Below are 27370 nucleotides of genomic sequence, written 5' to 3'. Positions count from 1 at the left end.
CACAAGTGCATACGTGCACATGCAACTGTGACAGAAATTAAAGAGTTTCAATTGTATTACTATAACACTGTCAAAGATGACATTTATTCTGTTGTTACATGTCGCTCTCCACGTGTGATGTCTTTTCAGTGTTTATGACCGGTACAGTAGCCTCTTTTATCACGATAGTCGTTTAAAGGTAGATAATGGCGTTGTAAGTGAAGCACTAGAGCGGGTACTAAGTGAAGACAAAATTTCCTCGATTGTCCTTTGAGAATGAACATTTGAATATAGGCTTGCAAAGGAATTTTTCAGATATCCAGGCTATCAAATCGAAGTCTTGAGACTTACTGCTTTTTTGTCATCATGGTCTCTTCTTTTGCTTGTTGCCTTCAGAAAAACTCACGAGTTGTCACGTCCCAAGGAAAATAAAAAGAGGCTTAAGGCAAAACATGAAATGAAAAAGACTAGATTGGTTTTCTCAGCATAATGACGGAACAGTTTCTCCAATGAATTTACGACTAAACGAACTGTGGAAACATATTTAAGATGTGAAGGTAGATGCTGTTGAAACAGTATCCTGAAAGGCCTGTCCAATCTTTAACGCAGGCAGCTGCAGTGTCGACAAAAGGGAACAGCAAAGCTCTTCAGGCAGGCTAAGTAACTTTCATTTTTAATTAGGGCTAAAAAATGATGTAAAAACAGTTATGTATGGTGCCTTAAATTGTACAGTTAAAGTGAGGAGAAGAAATTAGTACTAAGTAGAGGAAAGTTAGGTACAAACTGGATCACCTGAAGCATTCTTTAAGATTTTAATTAAAAATCCAATGTAGTACACATTTCAAAGGTTTTATTTGGAGAATGAAGATATAAACTTCATTACATGAGACAAGTATTTTGTAGAAGTTAAACGATGTCTTCCACTGTTTCAAGAAGATTGTAGGTTTGCCACCACGTTCTTCAGAAGCGGAGTCAGCCAATGGTTCAATGACCTCTGGAAAATTAGTGCAAAAAATGTTATAAAAGTTCAGAACAATTGTAAAAGATACACTTAGCCGTACTTTAAAATGAAGATAATGACAGGAAGTCAAATAACACATCATACATCTCAATATTTATACCCACCTTCCATAAAATGATACTGGAAATGACTATATAACTATGTCAATAAATAAACAATATTAAGTGCGTTTTTACTTTAACTAGAAAAAGATTAACTCTATTGAAAAATATTACACTCGCCGTGCTTTAAAGTTAGTTGATTATTGCCGACTGTCGATTAGGGTCTCAGATCATTAAGAGTGCACATGGGTCCAACTCAAATGATCAAATTCCATACCTTACTGTGTCAACTAGAAGTCTGCATCGTAATTGTTTCATAACGATAAATGTACAACACATATATGGAAATTCGAATATGTAAGAATAATTCAAGATAAAAATGTGAAATATTGGACCACATACTTAGTTTCATAGTCGATGGATCATTTGCACAATAAACTTTATTGATGTGGAATCACATCACAAATTAATTTGTAAATATGGCTACATGCTCGACAGTTGTAACATTTTTATTTTATTTTTTAATTTTTAAAAAATATACAGATGTTAGTTAGCATTCCAATCCAGCACCTTCTGTGTAGCACAGTAACAGAAATTCTTTTACAGAATAGGAGTGTTCAAATATAAACGTTTCCAGTTTGTTTTCGAATTTTACTCAGCTATCTGTCAAACATTTTCTATCACTGTGTGAGTTGTCAAAAATGTAGGCACAGCATTTTGCACCCCTTTTTGTGCTAAAGATAGCCTTAATGTCATTTTTTCTGATTATGTACATTATTGTCTCTTTTAAACTGCAGCGGATTATTTACAACAGACTTGCTCAGGAACAGTAGTCCGAATGCCCAACTCCTTAAATAGATATGTAAAAACTGATTGTGGTTGACAAATTATCCTTAGGGTACATCTTTTATCAATGAAGACTATCTTAAGGATGCGCTACTGCAGAATATTATTCCATATGACATTACTGAATAAAAGTATTCAAAATATTTCAACTTACTAATTTGCCCCTCCCCAAGATTTGCAGTGCTTCAAAGTTCGAATGTGGTTCAACTAAGTTGTTTTAGGAGTCGTAAAAGTGCTTCTTCCAGTTTAAGTTCTCATCATATTGAGACCTATGAATTTGGAAGTTTACCCCTTATTTATTATTTCCTCAACATGTGTTACACTTATCATCGGAGCAGTACTGCTAGATGTGCAGAACTGAATATACACTCCTGGAAATGGAAAAAAGAACACATTGACACCGGTGTGTCAGACCCACCATACTTGCTCCGGACACTGCGAGAGGGCTGTACAAGCAATGATCACACGCACGGCACAGCGGACACACCAGGAACCGCGGTGTTGGCCGTCGAATGGCGCTAGCTGCGCAGCATTTGTGCACCGCCGCCGTCAGTGTCAGCCAGTTTGCCGTGGCATACGGAGCTCCATCGCAGTCTTTAACACTGGTAGCATGCCGTGACAGCGTGGACGTGAACCGTATGTGCAGTTGACGGACTTTGAGCGAGAGCGTATAGTGGGCATGCGGGCGGCCAGGTGGACGTACCGCCGAATTGCTCAACACGTGGGGCGTGAGGTCTCCACAGTACATCGATGTTGTCGCCAGTGGTCGGCGGAAGGTGCACGTGCCCGTCGACCTGGGACCGGACCGCAGCGACGCACGGATGCACGCCAAGACCGTAGGATCCTACGCAGTGCCGTAGGGGACCGCACCGCCACTTCCCAGCAAATTAGGGACACTGTTGCTCCTGGGGTATCGGCGAGGTCCATTCGCAACCGTCTCCATGAAGCTATGCTAAGGTCCCGCACACCGTTAGACCGTCTTCCGTTCACGCCCCAACATCGTGCAGCCCGCCTCCAGTGGTGTCGCGACAGGCGTGAATGGAGGGACGAATGGAGACGTGTCGTCTTCAGCGATGAGAGTCGCTTCTGCCTTGGTGCCAATGATGGTCGTATGCGTGTTTGGCGCCGTACAGGTGAGCGCCACAATCAGGACTGCATACGACCGAGGCACACAGGGCCAACACCCGGCATCATGGTATGGGGAGCGATCTCCTACACTGGCCGTACACCTCTGGTGATCGTCGATGGGACACTGAATAGTGCACTGTACATCCAAACCGTCATCGAACCCATCGTTCTACCATTCCTAGACCGGCAAGGGAACTTGCTGTTCCAACAGGACAATGCACGTGCGCATGTATCCCGTGCCATCCAACGTGCTCTAGAAGGTGTAAGTCAACTACCCTGGCCAACAAGATCTCCGGATCTGTCGCCCATTGAGCATGTTTGGGACTGGATGAAGCGTCGTCTCACGCTGTCTGCACGTCCAGCACGAACGCTGGTCCAACTGAGGCGGCAGGTGGAAATGGCATGGCAAGCCGTTCCACAGGACTACATCCAGCATCTCTACGATCGTCTCCGTGGGAGAATAGCAGCCTGCATTGCTGCGAAAGGTGGGTATACACTGTACTAGTGCCAACATTGTGCATGCTCTGTTGCCTGTGTCTATGTGCCTGTGGTTCTGTCAGTGTGATGATGTGATATATCTGACCCCAGGAATGTGTCAATAAAATTTCCCCTTCCTGGGACAATGAATTCACGGTGTTCTTATTTCAATTTCCAGGAGTGTATTGTGTCTTTTTAAAACTATGAGACCATTCTCAGAATACCAGTCAATGATATACTTTGAGTGTATGCCTGGACTGATTAAAATACTAGTATCATCTGCAAAAATAACTAATTTTGCTTCTTTTATATTAGACAGATGATCATTTTCATACATGATGAACAATGGTGGATATAAGATTGAACCTTGGGGTACCCCATACACCGTTTCCCCTAGTCAGGATGATGTACCCAGACTACAAAGCTCAAATTACAAAGTACGACATTATCCATTATAATGTACGACATTATCCATTGGTTGGCTATGCCATAAAACCCATGAAACTTCACTTTATCTAGGAGAATACGGTGATTCACACAGTCAGGTATAAAGGGCGTTCAGAAAGAAACGAGCTGGCGGCATAATTACGGAAGCAAGTACCTGTATGTTAGAAGTATTGGCCCTGGCTGTTGAGACACTTGTCCCACTGTGACACAAGGCGGTGAATGGCTGTCTCATAAAGTTCCCAGTGCTGCGATGTTAACCAGTTCCACACGTACAGCTGGACGCCATCGTCCGAGGTGAATACTTTGCCCCTCAGAGCCTTTTGAAGGGGACCAAAAATGGCGTAATCACAGGGAGAGAGGTCTGGACTGTGTGGAAGGTGGCCAAGAACCTCCCATTTGAATTTGTGCAGGAGTGCCATGACTGTGTTACCCGTATGAGGGTTTGCATTGTCGTGGAGTAGAATGACCCCACGGGTGGGATGATTACCTCGTCGGTTTGATTTGATCGCTTGGCGAAGGGTGGTCAAGGTTTGCGAATAGCGCTGGGCGTTCACTGTTGTCCCATGCTACAGGAACTGCATCAGAAGGAGGCCATTTCTGGCCCCCTCAAAAAGATTCTGAAGGGCTAACGATTCACCTCTGATGATGACGTCCAGCTGTACGTGCGGAACTGGTTAACATCGCATTTTGTGAGACAGCTATTCACAGTGGGAGAAGTGTCTCAACATTCAGGGTCAGTACAGGTACTGGTTTCTGTAATTATGCCTCCGGCTCGTTTCTTTTTGAATGAACCTTATGCAACCGGCACTATTTTATTATTTAATGCTTGTAATATTCAGTGAGTGAACACGTAAATGGCATTCTCAGTAGAGCAGCTCAACAAAAATGAGGATATCATTGTTGCTCATGTTGGATACTATTCTAGTGTACATCTCCTTCTCAAAAATTACGGAAAAATGTCAAAAGTAAACAGGTCGCTAGTAATTGATATGTCTCCTATCACCGTTCTTGAAGAGGAGTTTGACAACGACAAATTTCAGTCTCCCTGGAAAAATGCCGTGAGGTAGTGAGGTAAGATAGGGCAACGTTGAAACGGGTCTGAAATTCTTTGGTACTATACTATGAGATTTGTTCAAAGAGGCATGTAACGATAGTTCCTGTAGGTTTATGGCTAAATGTTTGGGTCCTGTATCTCTGTTACATCATTGTACATTAATCTGACAAAAAATACTACCCTTATGTATCAGCTTAATCTGTAGCGGTGTGTGACCCCCTTTTCTGCGACGGTGTCGTTTATAGCTCATAATGATATGGCATCTATACGGTAGCGGAAGCTTTCGGAGGACTTCCAATCATTCAACGGTCAAGAGGCTACCACAATTTATTCTAAGCTGTCATCGTAAAGTCGACTGTGCACCCCTATCTCTCCACTATATAACAAATGGGAAAGGGCTCGTTATTGCAATTAACTCATTTCTAAGGAAGAAGATATTTCTGATAAAAATATGGTGAAACTTCCTGGCATATTAAAACTGTGTGCCGGACCGAGACTCGAACTCGGGACCTAATTGCCTTTCGCGGGCAAGCGCTCTAACAACTTTTTTTGTTGATTTCATTTTGTTCGTTAATGTTCGTTCTATTTGTTCGGAGCGGACGTAAATTTGTAAATTTGTGGTAACTGCTTAGGTCATCGGTCTCTAAGCTTACACACTAATTAATCTAACTTAAACTAACTTATACTAAGGACAACACACACACACACACACACACACATGTCCGAGGGAGGGCCGGGCGCAGCCGCGCGGACCGTGACAATACGCCCAGGACCGCGTGGCCACCCCTCGCGGTGGGAGCAGACGTTCCATGACGCTTGTTCAAGTTCATCGTTGGTCCATTAACTCAGTGTTTTTTATTATAGAGCGTAGCTAACACTCTGACCGAACACGCTGGGCTACCGTTCCAACAAGCATCTGAGCTACCCACGAGCCATCCTCACAGCTTCAGTTCTCCAGTACCTCATCTCCTACATTCCAAACTTCACAGAAGCTCTTCTGAGCCCTTCCTGTTTACGTCCCGTCCGTGTGGTCGCGAGTGTCCGTCGAGTTGTTTACTACTTCGTCGCCGCTAGTTTAGAGTCCATCACTACCGACATAATATGGCACGTTCATGCAGGCAAACCGCCGTCTGGCGTGGGACCTGTTGTCTCGCGGTGCGCTTTTTGGCGTGGGCCAGTCCGCGCCGGCGCGCCGTAAGGCACAGGGGTTCGCACTGGGGCGTATCGCTTCCAGTCGGACGTGCCCACAGGGGAAGTGATGCGTCATATATAGCCTCTCCTTCTCAAGTGGCTCTTTCCGCCTTCAAGTGGTGCCAGACGTTAAGCTCGGCATTTCTCGGGCTTGCCCGGGGGTGCCTTGCGACAAAAGGAAGAGCTGCGACCCAACCCGATGCGAAAGCGAAGGGTGCGTGGCACAGGGGGAGCTGTGTCAAGGGACGAACATCTGTCCCTTTCTGTTCGCAGGGCCCAGACCAACAGGAGCTCTGCATGCCGGCGACTTCGTTTGTCGGCGTGGGATCGCGGCGCGAGTCGGCAAGGGTGCCTCGCCGCGCCCCTGGGTAACCGGGGCGTGTTCTGCCAAACCCAGGAGGTGGTGACATCGCCTGGGCCAGGTTAACTGGGTCCAGACCGCCGAACGTCTGGGGGACCGGCCCGCCACCTGAGTAGGAGTGGGTCCTTGGCCGTAAGGTGGAAACTCGGGCTAGTAGGCGGCGAAGGGCGAGAGGTGCATCCGCCTCTCCGGAGTGCGGGGTGCAGTTGCCGGGGAGCGTCGCGTGAAATCGCCGATGACGGAGCCATCGATGGGGACCAGTGCGCTGGCGACGGCGCGCTGAACCCGGCAGCTCGGGAGTGCCCTTGACCTTGGGGCGAGGTCGGTGGGCGAGCTGCAAGAAGTCCCCCCCCATGCCAGAGGAGCCGGTCCGGGGCAAGAGACGGGCTCCCATCTTTCTTTTATCACTCGTATAATCATGGCGACAACCGATACGAGTGACTCGAGTGCGCCTCAACGGGCTTCTTTTGCGCCGCCTGATCCCTCTCCTCAGGATGAGTCGGGACAGGCCGAAAATGAAACTGTGACGCAGAGATTAGCACGAATCACGTTGCTCATGGAGCAAAACATTAAAAACGGAAAGATAAGTCAAGCAGGACTCTCAACAATTAAAAATGAATTGGCTGCATGGGCCATTGCCCACGCAAAGTTGGAAGGAAGGGTGGAAGAATTAGAAAAAGAAAACAATCGATTGAGGAAACAACCAGTTAAAACCTGGGCTGCCGTGGCAGCGCAAGCTCCCACGAAGCCCAACACGACCAGAGACACCATAGATAAGGTGACTAAGAGGCCAGATACGGCAGTCTTCTTGAGGACCCTGCCGGGCCAAGACACAAGTGTTAAAAGAATCCAGGAGCTATTCACGACTACTGTGGACCCTGTAAAAGAGAAAATAAAGATCAAAAGAATCAAACCTAGCAAGAATTCAGTAATAGTGGAAGTCGCATCCGAAGAGGATAAAGAAAAAATATTGAACAACCACAAATTAAATTCAGTAATTAAGTGTGAGCCTCCAAGGAAAAGGAACCCTCTCGTGATTCTGTACGACGTTCCAACAGTAATGACCAATGAAGAGTTATGCGACACAATCAGAAAACAAAACTTTGAGCATCTGAGTGAAGAAGAGTTCAAAGACTGTTTTAAACTCAGATTCAAGACAGGTCCACGGGGTCGAGATGTGGTACATCACGTCGCTGAGGTTACAGCGCGGATGTGGAAAAGCATTACGACAATGGGCAAAATATATGTTGGCTTTCATGCCATCAACACTAGGGACTATGTCGTGGTACCTCGTTGCCACAACTGTGGCGACTTGGACCACATGCTCAGGCTGTGCACCAGGGAGTCGGCCTGCACAAAATGTGGAGAGAACGGTCACAACCGTAAAGACTGCAAGGCAGCGGCAATCTGCATACCATGCAGGAACCGAGGCAAGAAATCATGCGGAGCCACAGGTCGAAACTGCCCAACATACAGGATGCTTGAACAAAGACTGATTTCCAGGATTGATTATGGGTGAGCCCGGCATACTGAACAGGATGCCGAAACATAAGTCCCCGAGCAAAAGGAGGAGGGATGCTATGAGGGCTAACAAGTTTAAGTTGTTCTTAAGGTCGCTTACGAGCACCGAGAAAACTGAAAACAGAGCCACACAGACTGAGATCTATATGATAAATATGGCAATACAGACAGACCCCCCCATAGCTGCAGCTCCCTCTTCCGAAAGCCGGGGAGCAGAGCCGACAGAACACCAGAAACGGCAAGGGCATCCTGTGGCTGTGGCAGTTTCCAGAAAGGAGCAGAAAAAAGTCATTCAACCGATACAGGAAAACTTGATAACCAGTAGCTCTAGTACAAGTTCTCCCACACAGGGTACTCCAGTAGTTAGACTACCACCTGTGGACCCTGTAATAGTGTACCCCAACTTGGAGTACACCATGCAACTAGCAAGACTTGAGCAGCCGGCTACCCTGACCACTGCCCTGAGACATGTGGTGCGTGTAGGACACGGAGAGGGACGAAAGATAACCTTCTCGGTGATGGAGGCTGTGGACAGAATTCAACTAAAATCAGTGAATCTCCCCACTGACTTTGGAGCCCTGCGAGACTTGTTAAGAAAGGTGTTTGAAAGAAGGGGCGAGAAATTCGACCTAAACGACATCTATGAACAGGCAGTTTTGGCGAACGGACGAATTGCGTTCGACTGGACTAAGACCTGGCCATATGACCGAGTACACACCTACTTTCCATAATGACCAAAATAAACATAGGACAACTAAACACTCATAATAGTCGACTTGTGATGCAGGAACTCCGAAGGGAGGTGGAGGAGAGGAGATTGGATGTGCTCTGTCTGCAGGAGCCGTACTCCCAAGCTGGGAAAGTCGCATTTGCTGCCGCCACATGGCAAGTAATAAGCAGAGGAGAAGACCCAAGGGCGGCAATTATAATTACAAACAAACTCGTGAGAGTTACCACACTCTCTCAGTTTACAACTCCCCATTGCAACGTCGTGGAGCTCCAATCTCCAGCAGGAATCATCACCATCATTAATATGTACTTCCAGTATGGAGATGACATCGAAATACACCTAGACCACCTGATGAGGGTGACCACGGCGTTGCGGGGAAGGAAAATTGTAATAACAGCTGATATTAATGCCAAGTCCCCCCTATGGTTCAGTGGCACAAGAGACGCAAATGGAGAAAAGGTGGAAGAATACATTATGGCGTCGCAACTCGTGGTGGCCAACAGGCCTGGTAATCCTCCTACCTACACGGCAGGAGGAGGGCAGGGTACAAATATTGATGTCACTCTCGTGACACCAAATGTAACAAACATCATACAAAATTGGAAAGTACTAGGAAACGCCACCACTAGCGACCATAACTTAATAACTTTCACAGTAGGGGAGAGAGAGTGCCACTGGGCCATGGGGTGGGAAATACAATTTAACTACAGGAAAGCTGACTGGGAACGCCTGGCGAGGGAGTGCGACATTCCCCCATTACCGGAAGATGACATACAACAAGACATAAACGTAGACAACAGAGCAGATGAACTAGTAACTGCAGTAACCAGGGCGGTGAGGGCTGCTGTACCGATCAGGAGGAAGGCCATGGCGGCTTCTCCGTCACCGTGGCCGCCTGAACTGGAAGATCTACGCCAATCTGTCAGGAGGCTAAGGAGGCACTACCAGCGCAGTGTCGTCTGGCAGGAGAGACAAAGGTGGCAATTGCAGTACAGGGAGGCAAAACAGAGGTTCCAGAGTGAACTACGCGAAGTCAGAAGGCGAAGCTGGGAACACTATGTGCTCAGCCAGCTAGCACTGGATCCATGGGGACTCCCCTATAAATTAGTCAGGGAGAAAATCCGCTCTCCTATGGAGGTATCTACAGTCAGGCACGGGGACAGGATGACGGAGTCCTGGCAGGAGACTGCTGGGGTCCTCCTCCGGTCCCTGCTGCCTGATGACAATGCGGATGGGGAGACAGAGGGACAACGGCAATTGCGAGAACAAGACCGTGAAATATATAATAATGACACGGCGGTCTACCCCTTCTCAGAAGAGGAGGTGGCGACCCACATAAAGCAACTTAAAAGAGGCAAAGCTCCTGGGCCAGACGGCATTGTGGCGGAGGTGGTGCAATTCCTGGCACCCCAGCTGGTTGCCCCGCTTACCCACCTCTATAATGAGTGCCTGAGGCAACAACAGTTCCCAAGAAGGTGGAAAACTGGGAACGTCGTCATCATTAAGAAGGGACCGGACAAGGATCCTGCAGAAGTAAAGTCGTACAGGCCGATCTGCCTGTTAGATTTGTTTGGAAAAATCTTGGAAAAACTGTTGGCAGACAGATTGGCAGCACATAGAGTATTGTGCGGGATGAGCAGCAGGCAATTCGGTTTCAGGCCGGGGCGGTCGGCATCTGATGCAATCGCCCTGGCGGCCGAGGTCTGTGGCTCGACCCCGCACAAATACGTGGTGGGCATCATGGTGGACATCAGTGGCGCCTTCGACAACCTGTGGTGGCCCTCGCTCTTCTCCTGCTTGCGGGAGAAGGAGTGTCCAGGGCCGCTATATGGCTGCCTGAGGAGCTACTGTGAGGATCGGGAGGTCTGGCTATCATCCCCTGGCGAAAGGGTAGGGAAAGCTGTCACGAAAGGATGTCCCCAAGGATCGGTCCTAGGGCCGCTCTTTTGGGACATCCACATGGAGCCATTACTTGACAGCCTGCAACGAAGTGAGGATGTGCTAGAGGTGATAGCCTACGCTGATGACCTCCTCCTGATGGTCGGTGGCCGTAGCCGAGAGGACATAGAACCTAAAATAGAGAGAGCGTTAGACAGACTCCTACAGTGGTGCCACACCACGAAAATGACCATATCACCAAGCAAATCGACATACTTACTACTTAAAGGACAACTAATCAGGAACCCTACGGTCAGAATTGACGGCACACCGGTACTGCGAAGACGAGACACACGTTACCTAGGAGTCATCATTGATGAGAAATGGAACTTCGGAAAACACATTGAAACTGTAACCCAAAAAGCTCTGCAAATATTAAACAACCTCATTTCCATAGGACACAAAAGATTTCACCTACCTCCACATCTCATTAAACTTTATCACAATAGTATCCTAACTTCAGTAGTGGGTTACGGCTCCGGGGTCTGGGCGCACAGACTCACGACGGTTGTGCCCGCCATGGCAGTGAGAAGGGTTCAGAGAAGCATGGTTCTAAGATCTGTGGGCGCTTATAGAACATCTCCAGGAGGGGCCCTATTAGTCATAATGGGGCTCTGCCCACTTGACATCAAGATTAGGGAGCAAGCAGCCTGGTATTGGGCAAAAAAAGGGAACCAGGGGAAAATAGAAGAAATCATGGGTGTGAGGGTAGAGGACAAAGGGGGGATTAGAAGAAGGGGGGAAGAACTTTGGCAGGGGTCCTGGGAGACAGAAGAAACCGGTCGCAGAACCTTTCAGTTCTTGCCGAACGTGAGGGAGCGCTTAGAAATGAAGTACTTTCAGCCAACATGGGGACTGATCCATTTTCTCACTGGTCATGGACCCTACCCGACATACTTATGTCGGTTTGGGAAGAGGGCTACGCCCGCGTGTGACTGTGGCGCGCCGGAAGGCACTCCGGATCATGTGATTTACGAGTGCCCTCTCTTCAATGATGTAGCGACTACACTTCGAGACGGACTACCGAACCATGACACGTATCAACTCCTCAGACGTGAAGACACTTTTCAGATGATTAATACTCTGGCCAACGAGGTATCACGGAAAGTGTTAAATGAATATCTGAGGGAGATAAACTAAGAATGCGAAAATAAACACCGATATTGTCTAGATCCCTTTTCCCATACCGCCAGCGCGCGGACTGGCCGACTTCACATCACAGTTGGGATCCGCCGCGCGCAGGATTAGGGGGAGGAGGGGTTAATCTCACCGAATTAGAGATGCACCGGATTTGACTTAGGATAAGTTAGTTTCGTAGGACTTAGAATAGGATATTATGTTAGGTTATGGAACTGCAGCGAGTTAACATCTTGGCCAGCCCAGTGCCGGGGGCAAGCTCTTTGGGGTTAGCTCGAAGAGCAAGGCTTGCAAAGTAGGTTTATATATTCTACTGGCACATATGTGACGCTGCAGGTGTAGAAATTAGCAATTAGTGACAGTAATAGTTTCTTAAAAAGTAGGGATAGTTAGTATAGTGCCCATTGTTGTAGTAACCTGTAGCACATCATATTTTGTAGCATGCTGCATGAAACAATAATAAATGTATTAATATTACGACCCACTAATGCTATTAAGGAAGTGGGTTAATATTGTATAATTATTATTGATGATGAATAAAGGTTTAAAAAAAAAAAAAAAAAAAAAAAAAAAAAAAAAAAAAAAAAAACGCCATCAAGATCAGTTTTCAATCCGATCATGCGTGGCCGCGAGCTTTTGAAGCGGAATGTTTTCTACTCAACGACGTTAACACTGATCCGCAGGGCATAATTAGTATCCATCTCTCTATCACGAGCAATGTCAACGTCAAGGTGTGCAACAGAATCCTGCACGCACAAGCGAACGACCTTCAATTCAAACATTCTGATGGCCGTACTGGGGCAGTTTCCATCGATCACGCCGGGCACTGCCTCCGTTCTATACAAGTCTTCGAACTCCCCTTCAAAGTACCACCGGACGCTGTCACAGCGGCTTTCCAGCCTTACGGCAGAGTGGCGAGCCACATGGCCCAGTTCTTAACGGGGAACGATAGATCAAAGTTGAACTGAAAAGACGGCCAGTGTGGCCGAGCGGTTCTAGGCGCTTCAGTCTGGAACCGCGCTGCCGCTATGGTCGCAGGTTCGAATCCTGCCTCGGGCATGGATGTGTGTGATGTCCTAAGATTAGTTAGGTTTAAGTAGTTCTAAGTTCTAGGGGACTGATGACCTCAGATGTTAAGCCCCATAGTGCTCAGAGCCATTTGAACCATTTGAACGGAGAAAACATGTACCATCGTATCTTGCCATCGGTGGATGTAGGGTGATTATTATATATGACGGAGAGGCACGTACGTGCTCAGGTTGTGGCCAAGAAGGACACGTCAGGTCGGATTGTCTCCGATGACGGCTTGCTCATATCCTGACAGGTGAACCTATGACTCCTTCTAAGGTGACGACCCTTCCTCTCAATTATATCGGGCTTGCACGAACGGCCACCCTTTCCGATACTGACCACATTCGTCGGACCGAGGCCTCCAGTAACGAGGCCATGATGGATTCTGCAGTACCGGATCTAGCCACTACAACGGCGCGGCCTCCTGAGGACCATCTCCGAGCAAACGTGCAAGAAATCACGGATGACAGGATGGATATCGACCCACGTGTTGTGCCGACAGCGGCCTTTCTTCCAGACACCGGAACAGCTGAAGAGATCCACTCACCTTGGGATATCGAAACAAGCGTCTGTAAACAGCGTTCCCCCCCTCGGAAACACAAGAGACGGCGACGTGCTCCATCGGACGAGTGCTAGCACCGAACGTCTGACATGGACTGTGTACAATCCGACAACGGAACCGTCGGTTCAGAGAGTAACATCTCATCCAGCAGATCGCCATGGTGACAGCTTCAGCCCTCCGACCCCACAGAACAGTAGGATCACATGCAGACAGCCTCTGCCAATTACCAACCAGTAGCGGCGAAGGAGTCTGCGGCGAGTGCACCACCAGCCACCAACATTCCATGTTATATCATGGAGACTGGGCGGACGACGGTGAGGAAAACTCCTTGCCCATCGTGTCGGACGACAGGCGGGAGAATTCACCACACCAGTGTTGATCCTTTTCCACCATCAGTGACAGCGATGTGACAGTCTGACGCCAAGTGTACCCACCCCTTAAAAGGGTGCTAATAGCCAACATGCATGCTATGGATAGACCTCAAACTTACCGTGCTGCGACTTTAAACATTAACACTATACGAACGCGCTCTAAGTTATCCTTGTTTCAGGATATGTTGAATTCTGCTTCCATCGATATAGCCCTTCTCCAAGAGATGTACGTCGACGACTTCCCAGGTATGTACAGTTATGACGCATGCGTCTCTCCATCTACCCCCAAAGGCAACGGCGTCGCTGTAATTCTTCGGGAAGAGATAGTGGCGGACGATATAATCTTTCTGCCTCCGGCAAGAGGAATGGCACTCACAGTACTGGGTGTGCACCGTATCTATAACTACGCACCTTCCGGGACAGACAAACGTCGCAAACATTCACTATTCTTTGCAAAAGACGTCGCCCCGCTCTTCTAACGCCGCCACGACCATCTGGTGTTTGGAGATGACTGCAACTGCGTACTGTCACTCAGAGACCAACTCCCATGACGTAATCCGTGACCGGAACTCGAGACCCTAATGCGAGACATCCAGGTGGTGGACACTTGGGAACTTCTTCACGGCCACCGACCGGGATTCGCACAATTCACGAGTCACTCTTCCAGCCACATCGACCGGATTTATGTCTCACGCTCTCTTTTTCCACTGTGACACAGGATGCGGAACTGTGACTTGCAGCTTTCTCGGACCACTCAGCTTATATCTGTGCCATAGCCCTGCGGTGACAACAAGTGTGGAGAAGCCGCAGCCCATGGAAATTAAACGTCGCTCATCTGTCGTACCCGGATTGCCACCAAGCCGTTGAGGATACTTGGCATTCGTGTGAATGGATAGACCTCAAACTTACCGTGTTGCGACTTTAAACATTAACACTATACGAACGCGCGCAAAGTTATCCTTGCTTCAGGATATGTTGAATTCTGCTTCCATCGATATAGCCCTTCTCCCAAAACGATCCACTTGCGGTTGGACTGCGCCAAACCGGCTCTGAGGCGAACTGATAACCTACGGTCGCGACCACGTTGCTTAGCGTAGACACACACTCGATTTTTACTTCAGATTGCGATGCTATGGCGCCGTCTCCGGCGATCCACCGTGCTAAGTCTCAGATAATCGCTAATATGCGACGCCACCTAGAAGGGGTGGAGGGGGTGGTTATCCGCTCGACGACGCAGGATACGATAGCGAGCGAACGCCCATCTACACTCCTGGAAATGGGAAAAAGAACACATTGACACCGGACACCGGACACTGCAAGAGGGCTGTACAAGCAATGATAACACGCACGGCACAGCGGACACACCAGCAACCGCGGTGTTGGCCGTCGAATGGCGCTAGCTGCGCAGCATTTGTGCACCGCCGCCGTCAGCGTCAGCCAGTTTGCCGTGGCATACGGAGCTCCATCGCAGTCTTTAACACTGATAGCATGCCGCGACAGCGTGGACGTGATCCGTATGTGCCGTTGACGGACTTTGGATCGTATGCGTGTTTGGCGCCGTGCATGTGAGCGCCACAATCAGGACTGCATACGACCGAGGCACACAGGGCCAACACCCGGCATCATGGTGTGGGGAGCGATCTCCTACACTGGCCGTACACCTCTGGTGATCGTCGAGGGGACACTGAATAGTGCACGGTACATCCAAACCGTCATCGAACCCATCGTTCTACCATTTCTAGACCGGAAAGGGAACTTGCTGTTCCAACAGGACAATGCACGTCCGCATGTATCCCGTGCCACCCAACGTGCTCTAGAAGGTGTAAGTCAACTACCCTAGCCAGCAAGATCTCCGGATCTGTCCCCCATTGAGCATGTTTGGGACTGGATGAAGCGTCGTCTCACGCGGTCTGCACGTCCAGCACGAACGCTGGTCCAACTGAGGCGCCAGGTGGAAATGGCATGGCAAGCCGTTCCACAGGACTACATCCAGCATCTCTACGATCGTCTCCATGGGAGAATAGTAGCCTGCATTGCTGCGAAAGGTGGATATACACTGTACTAGTGCCGACATTGTGCATGCTCTGTTGCCTGTGTCTATGTGCCTGTGGTTCTGTCAGTGTGATCATGTGATGTATCTCACCCCAGGAATGTGTCAATAAAGTTTCCCCTTCCTGGGACAATGAATTCACGGTGTTCATATTTCAATTTCCAGGAGTGTATGTTCCACGCACTTCGTGAACTTGAACAACGCCAAAGAGCACTGATACGCTCCATCGACACCGAGGACTGTCGTCGCCTCAACACGCAACAAGAAGCAAGCACTGTGTTCTACGATCATTATTCACAGCTCTATTCATCTCAGGCCACTGGTCCGACAGCACTGGAGAACGTCTCTCAGAAGATTTACGGCACCGTCACCCCGGGAATGGAAGCGGCCTTGATGGAAGAAATTACGGAAGAAGAAGTGACTGATGCCATTAGAAAAGGAGCTGTACACAAGTAAACAAGTCTATGGGTCCTGATGGCCTGCCCTTGGAATTTTACCGGACGTTTCAATATTTATTGGCCACCCAATGGACGGACAAGTGTCGCGAATTACTTTCCCCAGTTGTGCCACTCCATGCGGCCCTTGTAGAAGAGATGATTATTCCTATTCACAAACCGTTCGGTGGCTCACCGATGCAGGGCTACGGTCCACTGACGCTATTGTGAGGTACCGGCCAATTGTGGCCCCCTGAAAATATTCTAAGTTCGGAGCTGGCGTGGCCGCATGGGCAGCTCGGCCACCAGGGGCCGGCAGTAAACGTGTGGTGCAGAACGTTAGCCGGACGAGACGGGTAGCCCCAACAAATGATCCAGCTACGTGACTGGGATTTCCATTGTGACGCTGTGTCGATGAAGGAGACACGCTGGGAGTGCTAAAGATGGCGGACTTTGCGAAACCTTAATGGCAGACATTTCACAATTCGTATAGAAATTACACTACTGGCCATTAAAATTGCTATGCCAAGAAGAAATGCGGATAATAAACAGGTATTCATTGGACAAATATACTAGAACTGACATGTTATTACATTTTCACGCAATTTGGGTACAGCTGCCCATCCAACTTCAACACGATACCACAGTTCATTAGGAGTAGTGACTGGCGTATTGTGACGAGCCAGTTGCTCGTCCACCATTGACCAGACGTTTCTAGTTGGTGAGAGATCTGGTGAATGTGCTGGCCAGGGCAGCAGTCGAACATTTTCTATATCCAGAAAGGCCCGTACAGGACCTGCAACATGCGGTCGTGCATTATCCTGCTGAAATGTAGGGTATCGCAGGGATCGAATGAAGGATAGAGCCACGGGTCGTAACACATCTGAAATGTAAGTCCATTGTTCAAAGTGCCGTCAATGGGAACAACAGTTGACCGAGACGTGTAACCAATGGCACTCCATACTATTACGCCGAGTGATAGGCCAGTTTGGCTATGACGGATACACGCTTCCACTGTGCGTTCACCGCTATGTCGCCAAACACGGATGCGACCATCATCTATCATGATGCTGTAAACAGAACCTGGATTCATCCGAAAAAATGGCGTTTTGCCATTCGTGCACCCAGGTTCGTCGTTGAGTACACCATCGCAGGCGCTCCTCTCTGTGATGCAGCGTCAAGGGTAACCGCAGCCATGGTCTCCGAGCTGATAGTCCATGCTGCTGCAAACGTCGTTGAACTGTTTCTGCAGATTATTGTTGTCTTGCAAACGTCCCCATGTGTTGACTCAGGGATCGAGACATGGCTGCACAATCCGTTACAGCCATGTTGATAAGATGCCTGTCATCCCGACTGCTAGTGATACGAGGCCGTTGGGATCCAGCACGGCGTTCCGTATTACCCTCCTGAACCCATCGATTCCATTTTCTGCTAAGAGTCATTGGATCTCGATCAACGCGAGCAGCAATGTCGCGATACGATAAACCGCAATTGCGATAGGCTACTACCCGACCTTTATCAAAGTCGGCAACGTGATGCGTCGCATTTCTCCTCCTTACACGAGGCATCACAACAACGTTTCACCAGGCAATGCCGGTCAACTGCTGTTTGTGTATGAAAAATCGGTTGGAAACATTCCTCATGTCAGCACGTTGTAGGTGTCACCACCGGCGCCAGCCTTGTGTGAGTGCTCTGAAAAGCTGATCATTTGAATATCACAGCGTCTTCTTCCCGTCGGTTAAATTTCTCGTCTGTAGCACGTCATCTTCGTGGTGTAGCAATTTTAATGGCCAATAGTGTAATCGTAGCCAGATGAATCATAATACCTCAAAGAGAAAGATGTATTTTACCATTATTTGCATGACGATTCTGATGATGTGTATATAGAAAGCTATTAGTGTAAACCTAAATTGGTGCGAATGACAGGCATGTAACTTAAATAGTACGTGAGTTATTGAAGGTCAAAGTGGCCGATTACTATCGATGTAGTCAGGCATAAGTACTTCACAGTTACACGAAAAAACGGTAGCAGCATGGTTGTAAATATATTTATTCATCTATGTCTTTGTTTATATCCGATATATACTATTCATGAAGGAATTGGTTAAATACACTCCTGGAAATGGAAAAAGAACACATTGACACCGGTGTGTCAGACCCACCATACTTGCTCCGGACACTGCGAGAGGGCTGTACAAGCAATGATCACACGAACGGCACAGCGGACACACCAGGAACCGCGGTGTTGGCCGTCGAATGGCGCTAGCTGCGCAGCGTTTGTGCACCGCCGCCGTCAGTGTCAGCCAGTTTGCCGTGGCATACGGAGCTCCATCGCAGTCTTTAACACTGGTAGCATGCCGCGACAGCGTGGACGTGAACCGTATGTGCAGTTGACGGACTTTGAGCGAGGGCGTATAGTGGGCATGCGGGAGGCCGGGTGGACGTACCGCGCAATTGCTCAACACGTGGGGTGTGAGGTCTCGACAGTACATCGATGTTGTCGCCAGTGGTCGGCGGAAGGTGCACGTGTCCGTCGACCTGGGACCGGACCGCAGCGACGCACGGATGCACGCCAAGACCGTAGGATCCTACGCAGTGCCGTAGGGGACCGCTCCGCCACTTCCCATCAAATTAGGGACACTGTTGCTCCTGGGGTATCGGCGAGGACCATTCGCAACCGTCTCCATGAAGCTGGGCTACGGTCCCGCACACCGTTAGGCCGTCTTCCGCTCACGCCCCAACATCGTGCGGCCCGCCTCCAGTGGTGTCGCGACAGGCGTGAATGGAGGGACGAATGGAGACGTGTCGTCTTCAGCGATGAGAGTCGCTTCTGCCTTGATGCCAATGATGGTCGTATGCGTGTTTGGCGCCGTGCTGGTGAGCGCCACAATCAGGACTGCATACGACCGAGGTACACAGGGCCAACACCCGGCATCATGGTGTGGGGAGCGATCTCCTACACTAGCCGTACACCTCTGGTGATCGTCGAGGGGACACTGAATAGTGCACGGTACATCCAAACCGTCATCGAACCCATCGTTCTACCATTCCTAGACCGGCAAGGGAACTTGCTGTTCCAACAGGACAATGCATGTCCGCATGTATCCCGTGGCACCCAACGTGCTCTAGACGGTGTAAGTCAACTACCCTGGCCAGCAAGATCTCCGGATCTGTCCCCCATTGAGCATGTTTGGGACTGGATGAAGCGTCGTCTCACGCGGTCTGCACGTCCAGCACGAACGCTGGTCCAACTGAGGCGCCAGGTGGAACTGGCATGGCAAGCCGTTCCACAGGACTACATCCAGCATCTCTACGATCGTCTCCATGGGAGAATAGCAGCCTGCATTGCTGCGAAAGGTGGATATACACTGTACTAGTGCCGACATTGTGCATGTTCTGTTGCCTGTGTCTATGTGCCTGTGGTTCTGTCAGTGTGATCATGTGATGTATCTCACCCCAGGAATGTGTCAATAAAGTTTCCCCTTCCTGGGACAATGAATTCACGGTGTTCTTATTTCAATTTCCATGAGTGTATTTACTGTGTTTTGGAAAGCACAATGAGATTAGACTACAACCCTACCTTTTGTTGCTATTCCTTTGATATTTGTTTATTTAAATTTTTTTATATCTATAATAATGTGTGTTAGAGTGTGTTTATGGTCCAGCCGTAAGAGTTTTTATTTAATTTCAAGTTGTTTAAATGTAAATCCAGTATTTCGTATGTGTTTCAATATGTTTCTGAGTGCACATTTTCTGGGAGACATGGAGGGAGGTCTCTAGCCAATCACAGCGCTCGTTACTAAGAGAGACGTATGGAGGTTGGGGAGGAGCATCGATTCCGGATATGTCATGGGGGATTTCTGGAGAGTATGGCACAGGACATGGAGAGTGCTGGACGTGACGACGCGACGGACGCAGAGTCCAGAGAGAGACTTGGAGTTCGTCGAGCGGTTTGCACGTGTTCGCAGCAGATAGAAATATTTCGTAGTGCTGACTTGTGCACTTGTGAGATATCCGTGGCTTCCACAGTGAAGACGTAGTATGCGTTTAAAGGTGAATATCGCGCGAGCTATGTCGTTGTTCATAATTAATTACGTGCAGTAGGAATCTATTGTTTCTCTGTTATTCGACTTATATTTTATTTAATTGCTGGATCACCGACACCTATAAGTGTTTTGCAGAAATATACCACATTCTCAAAAGTACTTCTACTATCGTACTCATCATTTAAAGTCGTTAAGATAGTACTTGCAGATAGTATTTAACTGCAATCTTTCATTTATAAATTTCTACATTACATTCGCAATTGCCGAGTGATAGGAACCTTTGGACATTCGATCCATATGTATATTAATATTGTATTCTGTAGACTCAGCAGTATTTGGCTTGTAATGCGGTAACTACCTATCCCAGCCCCTAGACAACGAAACCAGCCAAAACTTTCAATATTTCAACTTTTAGTCTGAGTGTACATAGTTGAGGGCCACCACCACCATCCATTCATCATTTACTATTTGAAAGCCCGCACTCCTGAATTGAGACTCAAGATCTTTTCTCGACTATTGGCGGCGCGGATACACGAGACCTTACAACATATCTCACCCGATCTATCGTCATTAGGAGGCGACAGTAACATTCAAGCTCCCTTCAGTGAATATCGTGACTTGATCTCACTGGCATGTCATCTGAAGGGTGCGCTGGCGGCAGTCGATGTCTGTCACGCTTTCGATCTCGTGGACCAGGATTATTTTAAAGATGCCCTCCAACATATGCGATACCCGCAACCATGTGTCACTGTCGTCCTGCGACTACTCCGTGGAGTGGCATCCAAGGTGATCGTCAACGGCCGACCTACGCAGCCCCTCACCATTTCTCGATCGAATCGCCAAGGCTGCCCTCTGTCCACTTTACTTTGCGCTGTGGCCATGTAACCAATCCTATGCGGCCTGCGCCAAATTCTAACGGGTATGACGCTACAAGGCCACACTTCCCGATGTAAGTCATATGTGGACGACCTGGTGATTGTCATCCGCAACGGCGGCGACACCGCCAGTGCTCCTAATTGGATAGCTACGTATAGCATGGCCACTGGTAGTCGTATTAACATCGCGAAATCAGTGACGATGAACATCGGGATCGTACTGAAACGTCCCCTTAAAAATTTTATGAATTACTGTGCTGATAAACCGCTTACATTATTTGATTTTCAAACAGCTGAGCAGAACTGAGCGTACTCAGGCATTTCGCTCTTTACCTATTCTGATCAACACTAAACTCAAACACAATATTTTTAGCGCAACGCAATCTGACTTTTAATAATCCCTACAAAAGAATGGCCCTGACTAACATTTACCTATACCTTTGACAAATCACGTACCTCACAAAAATCTTCTTTACTCGAACTAATGCATCTAAATAAAAGATTCAAACTACTGAAGGCACTAACTACTGATAGGCATAGTTAGGAAAAGATATTTTTATAGAGAACAAAGAATGTATTTACCTTAATAGTGTTCAAAAGTCATAATATATATATATCAGTTCATGACTTCCAGTCTTACAAATTTACTGCCTCTGATGGACACATGTCCAGATCATCCGCTCTCAAAACTCCGCCATCTCTCTACCCACATCCACCACTGCAGGCGGCTCACCTTCAACTGCGCAACGCTACGTGCTGTTAACATCCAACTACCAAACACTACAATAGCATATACTCCAACAATGCAAACCAACCACAGCCTTCACACAGCACAGTCAGTGATTTTCATATAGAGCGCTTGGTGGCGTTACCAACATAGAAACCTAAACAGCCTACTTACAGTACTGCCTTACATCTCAGAGATACTGTCAAACGCCTCGGCATTGATTTCACAGACGATATACGACGAATCGTTGCTCACAACTTTCGACGACTTTTACGAAATGTTCGGACTGGGATAGCCAATAACCCCCTACGAGCACTGGAAATCATCCAATGGACCCAATATGGGAACACACGTTTAGCGTGATGCATAGCGCCCAATTATTATCTATACCAGTGACGTTAGCTCGCCGTATACTGGCGGCTTTTGGGTCCTTCGTGAGTTCAGGAATGATTTTCAAGATCGAATATGAGACTCTCACCCTTCCCCCGGATCGGGGAGGGCTTGGCCTTTATCACGTTCATGACAGAGCCCTGTTTGTGAGAACATTAGTTTAACTATGACACCGCCGTCCGGACGATCTGACGAGGTCGTTATTAGAAGAACTAGCGCCGCCCTCCCTCTAGCCGCTAGTGCCAATACATCACGTCGCCTCGTCTCTCTTCTACGCCAGTGTCTTTTAAAACGAACTCAGTTACTTTCGACTTGCCTTACCACCGACTCGACTGGTGACGGCGCCGACGGTTTATCGTGTCGTGCAGCGTGGACGACCCGCTAACGTCGTGGAGAGGAAGCACCCGAACGTCAACTGGCGAGTAGCGAGCAGGCAATTCACCACGTAACACTGGACACTGCCGTCATGGCGATGTGGTAAATCACTGTCGACGGTAAGCAGGTGATCAGATCAAGGCTATATGCGATCCATATGGTGGACTCACCCATGAGCACGAGCAGTGGCGTTCAAGACAACGATGAACTCCGTCTTAGCTGTGGCGAGTCTGTGGCAGTATGGCACTTAGTGAAGCAAATGTCAGCGTACTTCATTCGAGTGACGCCGAATCACTTCGAACCCAAGACTATATTATTCCCGGATGAGACGTGTTGCCCACCCGCGAAAACTAATGCCGTGACTGGTCTTCGTGGACTAGCAGTACATTATTTGTTTCAAAACGGCGCTACGGACACTAGAGTTTAGGAACTATCTCCACGAACGGCATTGCAAGATACTCCGTAACCCTAAGTATCGACAATATTTTTCCAATTATTTGTGGAGTGCGTTCCACGGCCCTCCGCGCAGCTGGAACATCACGGTTAAGGGAAGATAAAATAACAAGACGATTGTAGAACACAACACAATACAACGTGGGATCTACCTTGGCCATTATGAGAAATTGTACCTCGACGATAAAGCAGATGGAGAGATTCGTCGCGACCCCTCGCCCAGTGTAGCAGCCTTTGCCCCCTTTCCTCTTTTTGTCCCCAGGGCGAAAGGTTCTTCGCAGTTATTCTTGTTTCCAATCCGGTGCAAGAAGTAGTACCGGTTAATGGCGGTACGGATTCCACCCTTAGGTTTCATTTAATGGTTTCCTTAGCCTCACACTTCGCTGTCTTTCTTTTTGCCATTTGCTGCAACTATCAGAATGTTTTCAGTTATGTGCGTCCCCAATTCGATACCACGATTGTACATATTAGCTTCAGTTACTTACTGCTTAAAAAGAAAAATAATTAAATAAATAAAATAACAAAAAACAATTAACCACATAAAAATAAATGGAAATAAACATTCAAAACAAAAAGCCGTTGCATCCCTTGTACCACATCCCCAGGAATGGGAGGGAGGAGCCATTGTGGCCAGGCCTCGGGTTGCGACCCCTGCCCACCCTGCCTCCGCCACCCCGCGACCTTAAAGAAAAAAAGAAGTAAAAATGCTGCTGGGATATCAAACCCAGACTCATACTTAAAAGTGGTAAAAACAGTGTAAGGTCCCTAGTTCGACTCTCAGTACGGCACACAATTTTAATCTGCCAGGAAGTCTCATATCCGCGCACACTCCGCTGCAGAGTGAAAATCTCGTTCTAAACACATGCTGCTTCTAAACAAGCTTAAACTGGTGCTGAACTGTGGTACTGATCCAACGACACCGATTTTTGAGGCAATTCGAAAACATATGGTACATGAAAAGAAAGCCCTTCACTGAAGTGATCAATCTTATGGGAGAGATCCGTTTACCATTGTTTTTAAGACAGATGATAAATTGCGAGAACAGCTTGTGGAAGTGCATAGGCATTACACGAAACGCAGATCTTCTTGAGGTGACCTTATTTCAAATTATATCATTTTACAGATAGAATGAAGCGCCTAGTAAATACCGAGAGTAGAACTTCGACAAAAATAAGTGCAATATGACTGGGCATAAAAACACAAAAGATCAGTTCTCGTTTGAGCAAGCGATCAGCCATCACCTACTGGAATCACTGACAATTGTCCAGCGTTTGAAGCGTGTATTTCGAGCGATCACATAGATTCAGATTTTTTTGAAAAAGTGTAACACACGCACAAAATATTACTCTTACAAAACCCTTGTTAAGCAAATTATTGAGTATTGTTCGTCAGTCTCCGAGTCTTCTTGTACTAATAAAAGACTGCAGGAACTATAATCTCCAAGACGTGATGACCACTATGATACAATTGGAGAAATTGAGGTTAATGGTGGGGCCTCAGAAGTTTTTCTGTTCCATGTATACTTTGTGGATAGGTTAGCAAAGCTAAGGTAATGTGGGCGTTGTGGAGGGGGCAGGTGGCAGGGAGAGAGGAATGATATAGATCCCCTGTATACCCTCTACCTCGGCTTACGAAATGCATATGGAAATATTCACAGGATAATTTACAGGCCTTTCGCTACAGCTTAATCATTAGCGTAAAAAGGCCTTACCGTCCGTTATTTTATAGGAAACACTCCGAAAGTTGTGTGGGGACATTAATCCTAAACTTGCACTTCGCTAAAGTGATAGTTTCAACAAATTGTAGCTTGGGTTCCCGAAGGAATGGCAGAAGGAGATAGCTATAAAATTTAAATAATTACCACAGAAAATCAAGTGGCGACTATGGAATGAGATGATCATGTTAGTTAAACGCTAAAGCTCCGGTACTCGCCCTGATGGGCCATTCAGAACGGACCAGCAAACGCGTCATTCTCTCGCAGTGGCACCGATAGTCGACTCAAAATTGCTGTAACATATTACAGGGCAGAACATAACTGAAAAGCTTTGAATATTTGCATGTGTAGCTATTGAAGGAAGATGTGATTCAGGGAGAGAAAGGGAAAGGCAGAGTCCTCAAACCGTCAGCTTTTATGAATTTAAATAGCGGGAACTCTGCTAATGAGTTATTATCAAGAAAATAAATGCAGCTGAACACATATTTTGTAACATCAGGCACAAATGGAGCTTCAAAGAGTGCGAGCAGCCTATCAGTCGCAATGTGGAAGATAGCCTGGAAATAAAACTTTTCGTGTTTAGCTAACACTTCATGTAGCTGAAGAATAGGAGGGCAGTTGGTTCGACTCCTACAACAGTTGCCTCTTTTACCAACGAGAGGCGCTTGGCATTAAGTATACACACAATCTGGATATGTAAATGATTGGAGTTGCCACTATTAGCGACTGGTAGAAGGGCCAAGAGAATAAATTAGTGTCATTCGTTTTCAGCTATGTCAGCAAGTATGTTAGGATGGATGAGCAACACCAAAAACGTCAGATGCCACGTAGTCACGCGAGTCTTCATAATCAGTACGTGACTGAGTTCAAATAGGGCTTAATTGTGGATCTCCATCTGTCTGGTAGGATGGTGCGTTATCCAGATTTGCGGAGCTTCTAGATGTCACGACGACCGATGGTGGGCTGCGCTGGAACATGCTGGTAGGCATATTCGGCACAAGGTCCCCGTCGACCATGTATGACCACCACAAGGGCGGAATGCCGTAGTGTACACCACGCACATCGTTATCCTTTCACATCTGGGCTTGCCCTCCGACACCAAGTAATGGAGTCACGGTGATATTCTCTGTCATCTTACACCACTGATTGGAGCCCAGCAGCAGCTGGACTATGGCATTACCATCTCATTCGTTGGCTGCCGTTGACACCACAACACGAACGACCGCACCTTGAGTGGTGCCTTGACTGGGAAACATGGACTGCTGATCAACGGCGTCACACTGTCTACACAGACGAATCGCGGTTCTGCAGATCCCCAGATGCATATTGTCATTGAGTATGGCTTTCACCTGGGAAGAGACGCCATTCTTACAGTGTTCTGGAGAGACACAGATTTATGTTGCGGGCAGCCCTTGAGTATGACTTGTAGTCTCTGCTGGTTACGACTAAGGGAATCTCAGAAAAAATGTTGAAATGGCTATGAGCACTATGGGTCTTAACATCTATGGTCATCAGTCCCCTAGAACTTAGAACTACTTAAACCTAACTAACCTCAGGACATCACACAGCACCCAGACATCACGAGGCAGAGAAAATCACTGACCCAGCCGGGAATCGAACCCGGGAACCCGGGCGCGGGAAGTGAGAACGCTACCCCACGACAACGAGCTGCGGATAGGGAATCTCACACCATAGCCGTATATGACGGGTATCATGCGTCCACATGTGTTACCTATCATGGGACAGTATCGTTGTGCCACTTTTCGACAGGACAATGCTCGTTTACAAGCAGCAAATGTCTCTGTGAACTATCTGCGTGATAGACTAGCAAGATTCCCATAACTGTCTCCGACAGAACACTTGTGGCACCATCTCTAACGTCAGCTCCGTCCCAGTAGCAGTATTCAGGACACCGAGGACCAGATTCAACCATCGTTGTCGAGGTTGCCGCAGGTGATGATTCTACCCCTGTAGGACATCTTTCAAATGGTTCACAAGTCTCTGAAAAGGATGGGACTTAACTTCTGAGCTCATCAGTCCCCTAGAACTACTTAAACCTAACTAACGTAAGGACATCACACACTCCATGCCCACGGCAGGATTCGAACCTGCGACGCAGCGGTTGCACAGTTCCAGACTGTAGCGCCTAGAACCGCTCGGCCACTCCCGCCGGCTGTAGGACACACTCGAATCTGTGCACATATCCAGGTCAGATGGGGTGCATCGTCGTACTGGACAGTGGACTCATACTGCGAAATTCTTCGTAAATTTTACTCGATACTGGAATCACTGGAATAACATCACATACCCTCTCAACCCATAAAGTTTCATTTCATTTCGTTTCTCCTTCGCGGTCCTTCAATTTTTTTGTTCGGCAATGTAATTTTTGTTTTGAGTCTTCAGTCTTCTGACTGGTTTGATGCAACCCGCA

The 27370-nt window shown here is 47.8% G+C and overlaps 1 protein-coding gene across 1 annotated transcript in view; it reads right to left on the bottom strand.

Moving 5' to 3' along the window:
• Positions 1-848: 848 nt before the first annotated feature.
• Positions 849-27370, bottom strand: part of LOC126284769 (uncharacterized) — a 76440-nt gene continuing 49918 nt past the window's right edge. Inside the window, exon 4 of the transcript XR_007551553.1 lies at positions 849-973. The gene's annotated coding sequence lies outside the window, so the exon portion shown is untranslated. The remainder of the gene's footprint in view (positions 974-27370) is intronic.

The sequence above is a fragment of the Schistocerca gregaria genome, chromosome 8 (genome assembly GCF_023897955.1).
Source record: "Schistocerca gregaria isolate iqSchGreg1 chromosome 8, iqSchGreg1.2, whole genome shotgun sequence".
NCBI classification, from domain to species: Eukaryota; Metazoa; Arthropoda; class Insecta; order Orthoptera; family Acrididae; genus Schistocerca; species Schistocerca gregaria.
The sequence above is the reverse complement of the archived record's forward strand: the minus strand, read 5'-3'. Positions and strand labels throughout refer to the sequence as shown.